Genomic DNA, 7,661 nt, shown 5'->3' on the forward strand with positions numbered 1-7,661 from the left:
AAAACGAAGCACAAACCAGATTTATCAATGTTTAAATAATCATTCAAATTAATTCCTATTTTTAGTATTAATTCAAATAGTCATTTTTTATTTTTAATGTTAATTCAAATATCATCTTATTAATAGAAAACTCTTTAACAACTAATTTAAATTCAATTATAGTCATGAACTAAAATTAGCAAAACAAGTGTACCTTGTACTATATTTAATTATCAAACATTATTAAGCATATATTTAAATTCAAGTTCAAATATAAAATATTTAAACGTTTAAGATAAAACGTGTAATAAAATATTCAAACTTAATTTCAAATAATATCAAAGTTAATTTTAATGAACCTTGACCTATTAAAATATTTTAAATATAATTACGAAATTAACTTGATTATAAACGTAATTATCTTCAAGACTTTAAAACGTATTTCAAGACTTATAAAATCAACTTTATGATAAACTTAAGTTCTTTGAGCATATTTCAACATCTTCGAACTTAAATATGTATCACTTATCAAATGTATATCAAATATGATTTTAGACTTACTTAAACAACTAAATGTAATTACTTAATTTATTTGTTTAATCAATATGTGTTTTGAATTATCATCATTTAAGAGAATTGAGTCTTCAAATTCCCCTTATCATTATTTAAGAGAGTTGAGTCTTCAATCTCCCCCTTGATGAAAGTCAAAACCATATTTTCCTAAATCATATTTCTAAGTTAATATGAATTGAAAACATGATAAGAATAAACAATATATCTTTAAACAGAATATTTTCAAGACTTTATCATCAATCAGAATGTTCTTCAAAATTTTGAAAACAGTTGCAAATCAGAACAATATAAAAACAGAATAGTATAGGCCAATGAATTTTCATGTTTCATATCATCACAATTGAATAAGATTTCATGTTTCATTATCTATGCATGCAAACAAATATCCAATCACAATACATGCAAATATAATAATCATTATTGTAATGTAGCATCATATCAATGCTTTAATATCAAAAACATGATTATCAAACATTATGAATATGAACAATAATCAATAATCAGCTACTATCAATTTTTATATCTATATCTCCCCTTTTTTTAACAGAAACATATTAAATTAATATCTCCACAAATTTTCACATTTCCACAAATTTTTCATAAATTTTCATATCTCCCCCAAGCATGAATGTTGAATGAATGCATTTAGCAATAAACAAAACAATTCATCAATAAATCAAAGCACAACAATATATCAGAACATTTAACAGAGCATCAGCATACTATGTATGCAACAATATATATATGCAACATGATATATAATTAAAATATAAATCTCCCCAAAGCAAGCACAGTAAATTAAGCAAATTTAAATAATTTACATTATCTCCCCCTTTTTGACTTTCATCAAAAAGTAAACAAGGAGAGGAAAATGTTGGGATTGTTAATAAAAAAATATTGTTTATCAACCATTAACAACTAAAATTACTTCCTGGACCTAGTCTTCCTTTTTCTAAAAGGTTTTGGTTTACCAGGGGAAGTGGTTTCATCAACAGTTGGAGTAATGGTTTGGATTGGGGTGGTATCAGCAGCAACAGGAATTTCCATTTCCTTGTCTGTCTGCTCCTCATCAGCATCATGTGAGAATTTTAACAAATCATTCATTAGGATTTAAGAGATAATAATCTCTTGTCCTTTGACAAAGCTTCTTAAGGCCTGATTGCCATCAATCATAGTAAAAGACAACTTTGAATAAAAGACTTTCACAAGAGCAGGATAAGTAGTAGAACCAGGGTTCAACAAAATACCAGGAGTTGATTGAATAAAATCAGAGATAATCTCAAGATCTTCAAATAAGAAAAAATTGTAATCAAGAATATCAACATAAGAAAGTGAGCGATGTTTGAAAATATCAATCCATCTCCCATACGCTGTGTGATTCTCAAACCACGGTTTTGGAACATCTAAAGAGTTTAAAGATGAGTGAATGGTAGGGCTTATTGGTTCAGGCATTTTGGTTTTAGATGATTCACCCTTTTTGGATTTTGTACCAGATTTATTCATCTTTCTTTTGGGTGCCATTGAAAAGGATTTTGAAGGCTTGAAAAGGAAGGTGAAAGAGACGGTTTTAAAAGCAAATCAGAAAGTGTAGTGGTGAGTGAATGAAAAATGAGTTTCACTCTCTATTAAAAGAGTATAGTGTAATGCATTTGTACTTCCATAAGTGTTGATTTGACAATACAATTGAATGCAAAAGATGTGTAACTTGACCGGTTGTAGAATAATATGAATAGGTGTTTAATTGGAAATTGTAATCATGAGATTAATTGGATTTGAACAAAAATCATGAACAAGATTTGAAGTAATCCAAAAAGAAATTAGACAAAAAATTTTTGTTTTAAAATAATTAAATTTCCTTTATTGATTAAAGGTATTTAATTATACATCCCATATTTATAGAATAAATAATTTCTAAGAAATTGAAATTAAATTTTCAATTCTCAAACTCATGCATAAACACACATATATATTGACCAATCAAACATGCAAATGTAATGCTCCCCCTTAATACATACTTAGTATTAAGTAACAATTAACATTTAATATTCAACCCTTTTACTCTTATATTATTATTCCTATGTTATTACTTCTATGTTATTATTCCTATGTTATTACTCCTATGTTATTATTCCTATGTTATTATTCCTATGTTATTATTCCTATGTTATTCCTTTTAACTGCACTAATATCATTAACATCCAGTTCGTCATCACTCTAATCATTAAAATGTTTATTAAGGTTTAACTCTTTAAATCCTTCATTTAATGTTCCATTATCGGATTCATCAAAAACAACATGTATACTTTCTTCAACTATACTTGTACGCTTATTCAGCACTCGATAAGCTTTACTATTTAGTGAGTATCCAAGAAATATACCTTCATCACTTCTAGCATCAAATTTACCTAAATTGTCTTTACCATTATTATGAATAAAACATTTGCAACCAAATGGTCTAAGGTATGCTATATTCGGTTTTCTTCCTTTGAATAACTCATAGGGGGTTTTCTTAAGTATGGGTCTTATAAGGCATCTATTTAAAACATAATTAGCTGTGTTAATAGCCTCGGCCCAATAGGGTTTAGCTAATCCATTTTCAATAAGGTTCGATTTTTCCTTTCAACCACACCGTTTTGTTGGGGTGTCCTAGGAGCTGAAAAGTTATTGGTTATTCCATATTTTTAACAAAAGGAGTCAAAGCCTAGCTGATCAAACTCTCTCCCATGGTCACTTCTAATCGAGACTATTGGAAGGTTCAGTTGAGTCTGCATCTATTTACAACGTCTTGAGAACGGTTTCAAGGCTTCAATTTTATCCTTCAAAAAATCAATCCATGTAAATCTAGAATAATCATCAACTGTAACTAAGATGTAAGATTTACCTCTTATGCTCCATACACGCATTGGTCCACATAAATCAATATGTAAGAGTTCACATGGTCTTGATGTACTTACCACTTTCTTCGGTTTGAATGAACTTCTTACTTGTTTACCTTTAATGCATGCGTCACAAATAGGACTTTGTTTATAGTCAAGAGCTGGACGTCCCTTAACTAGATCTTTACTTACCAACTTCTGCATGGTGTGAGTATTGATGTGACCAAGACGTCTATGCCATAGTTTTGGATTATCTGTAATAGCTTTCAAGCATTTGAAATTCTGAGCTGCAATTTTGTTAGTATGCAAGGCATAAACATTATCAAATCTAAGGGCAGTAATGAAAGTATCTCCGGTATTAGGATTTTTAACAACACATTTTTCTTTATAAAATATTACTTCATTACCTTTATCACATAGTTGAGACACACTTAGCAAATTAAATTTTAGACCTTCAACTAAATAAACATTGTTAATAGTTTTAGATGGATTCTTACCAACTTTACCAACACTTAAAATTTTGCATTTACCTATATTTCCTAGGGTGTTTGAGCCATTGCATCTTTCCTTAATTTCAGAAAATAAAGAGATTTTATCACTCATATGTCTCGAGCATCCACTATCTAGAATCCACTTTTGTTTATCGTATAAAACAAAAAAAAAAAAAACCTTTCTCAACCTTACTTTGCTATCCATGTGACAAATTTGGAACCATATTTGGGATAGACCATGATGGGTAATCTTGTCCCTTTATGAACCCATATTTACTTTATCTGTCCACGCAATTCAAGAGGAAAGAAATTCTTGATAATATAATTTTCCTTACGTCTGTATGGACATGCAAGTCTAATATGTCCTTCTTTGCAACAAAAGGTGCAAGTAGGTGTACGTTTATATTTATATGCACTTTTCACAAATGTGGTTTTACTCTTATAGTTATGTGTAACATTATTATAACCAATACCACGTTTATCACTAGATGGTTTTTGACGTGTAAGCATTTTAGTGAATTTATTTTCGGATTCATTTTGTTTGGTTAATGCTTGTAGATTTTTCTCAGACTCATTGTTCTTTCAAGATCTTGACAGTCTTTTCAAGTTTAATTGTTTCAGCGTTTAGCGATTCATTTTTATTTAAGATTTCTTCACAACCTTCAGCATAATGACGTATTCTATCCTCTAAGGTATCTTTCTCATCTTTTAAAATCTTTTCAATTTGAAAAATATTAAGGAGAGTTGTAACTAATTCATCTTTTGAGCAGGTGTTAAGATAGTCACGTACCTCTTTATGGTTTTGATCTAAGTCATCATTGTTATCATTATTATCCATAAGACATACATGAGCTTGTCCATTTTCACTTTCAGATTCGGATGATCCTTCGGAATCACTCCCAGTTGCAACCATCGCTTGTTTCTTCTTGTTCTTTTTGTAGGATTCCCTTTTTTTTCTTAGGGCAGTCCTTTACAATATGATCTGTAGATCCACACTCAAAACAAGCAAGTTTGTTAGTCTCAAAGTTTGAATTAGAGTTAGAAGACTTACCTTTATTTCTGGATTTAAATTTCTTAAATCTTTTTCGCATCTTCATAATTCCTTCAAGACCTTTAGTGATCAATGCAAATGGATCTTCTTCATCATCGCTTTCTTCATCATCACTTGAAGGTTCATGACGTTTCTTAGCTTTTAAAGCAAGATTTTTCATGGAAGGTATTACATCATTTTCTCCATCATCATGTAGGGTAAGTTCATGAGTTGTGACTTTTCCAAGGCGATCGTCAAGTGATAGAACTCTCAAGTCTTGAGCTTCCTCAATGGCGGTGACTTTTGGACCCCATTTGGATCTTGGAAGACACCTCAAGACCTACTGAACTTTTTCTGCATTAGTAAAAGTTTTACCAAGAGAATTCAAACTGTTAGTAATTAAAGTAAAACGAGTAAACATTTCATTTATATTCTCATCCTTTTCATCTTAAACATTTCGTATTGATGCATAAGGATGTTGATCTTTGTTTCCTTCACTTGACTTGTTCCTTCGTATGTCACGACCAGCTTGTCCCATATTTCTTTAGCACTTGTACATGAAGAAACTTGATTAAACTCAGTACCATTTAAAGCACAACATAATTGATTCATTGCCCTATAGTTTTTGGAAACTCATTCCAAATCAGTTTGTGAATATTCGGACTCAGACTTTAGTACATCATTTCCTTGAGCGTCCTTTTTTATGGGTATCTTAGGTCCTTTTGTTATGATCTCCCAAAGTTCCATATCTTGATCAATCACGAACATTTTCATCAAAGTTTTCCAATGTGGGAAATTTGTACCACAAAACAAAGGTGGTCTTGAGCACGAACGTCCTTGAGCAAACAACCCTTCTCCTATTGGATCCATCACAAGATATTACTCTTTTTATGTGAAACTCAGCTCTGATACCAATTGAAAGTTAATAGGAGGTTGAATACTCTCTAGAGGGGGGATGAATAGAGAGTTTGGGCTATTTAAAAGTTTGTCTGGAAACTTGTCTCAAAAGTTTAAGGAGTCTGTGAAAAATATTTTCTGGAACAGTTTTGAGTCAATTCGTAAACAATAACGTATGTGCGGAAAATAAACTTTAAAGTATAACACACGATATGTTAACGAGGTTCGATTCTAACCAACCTACTCCCCGCCTATGGGGTCTCTTTCAACCCATAGGATTTCAACGCCTTTTATTAATCCGACTTTAATACAAACAAGAAGATCTCACTATCTCCTCACACCACGTTCTTCCCCTTGAAGAACCGTATTACAAGTCCCTTTAATAAAAGCAAATCCCAAATCTCACTATAGAGATTCACAAGTTGAACACTTTGAAAAGTATTTTTGGTTAGGCGTATTAATTTTTAATCTAACTCTTTTTTAAATTCTTAAGCCTATTACAAATGTAAGAGTTAGATAAACTAAGAATTACAACTCTTTAAACACTTAGAGAATTTATAAATTTCATGTCAAGAGAGAAAGTTGTAAGAAGAGGTGCATAAAGATGTATCCTTAATTCTGAAATGATGCCTCATATATATAGTGTTACGCCTCAACATATCTTGGAAAACAAGAACGCTCCTTTCCGTTATTTTCTGTAGACCTGGTCATTCTGCGCCTGTCTTCAAGACCTTGAGCTTGACTTCAAACTGACGTGTACTGACAGCTAAAATAATTTCGTCATTGTGTGCTGTAATTTGTCTTTAATATCCAATGCTATGCTGCCACGTTAGTACTCATACAAGATAATGAAAACTAAGCACAAACCAAATTTATCAATGTTTAAATAATCATTCAAATTAATTACTATTTTTAGTATTAATTCAAATAGTCATTTTTTATTTTTAGTGTTAATTCAAATATCATCTTATTAATAGAAAACTCTTTAACAACTAATTTAAATTCAATTATAGCCGTGTACTAAAATTAGCAAAACAAGTGTACCTTGTACTATATTTAATCATCAAACATTATTAAGCATATATTTAAATTCAAGTTCAAATATAAAATATTTAAACGTTTAAGATAAAACGTGTAATAAAATATTCAAACTTAATTTCAAATATTATCAAAGTTAATTTTAATGAACCTTGACCTATTAAAATATTTCAAATATAATTACGAAATTAACTTGATTATAAACGTAATTATCTTCAAGACTTTAAAACGTATTTCAACACTTATAAAATCAACTTTATGACAAACTTAAGTTCTTTAAGCATATTCCAACATCTTCGAACTTAAATATGTATCACTTATCAAATGTATATCAAATATGATTTTAGACTTACTTAAACAACTAAATGTAATTACTTAAATTATTTGTTTAATCGATATGTGTTTTGAATTATCATCATTTAAGAGAAGTGAGTCTTCAAATTAACCTTATCATTATTTAAGAGAGTTGAGTCTTCAAACCTATATTTAGGAAAAAACAGTCTGTTACAGGTGAGGTGAGTAATACCTCAAGAGAAAAAATGAGGTTGAAGTTTTGTGTAATCTCCACTATTATCCTTAAAAAATTGTTTGATGGGTTTACTAAAGTACTTTTCCACCAATGTTTAGAAACAAATAAAAGCTTCTAATGAATATGATTGCAGTTTAATTGGAAACAACCATATGTATTTAGTAAAATGGTCAACAAAAATATTTAATATTTGAGGTAATCATAGGAGGGAACGGGAGAGCTCCAAACATCAGAATATATAAGATCTA

This window comes from Amaranthus tricolor, chromosome 3 (genome assembly GCF_026212465.1).
Source record: "Amaranthus tricolor cultivar Red isolate AtriRed21 chromosome 3, ASM2621246v1, whole genome shotgun sequence".
In the NCBI taxonomy this organism is placed as follows: Eukaryota; Viridiplantae; Streptophyta; class Magnoliopsida; order Caryophyllales; family Amaranthaceae; genus Amaranthus; species Amaranthus tricolor.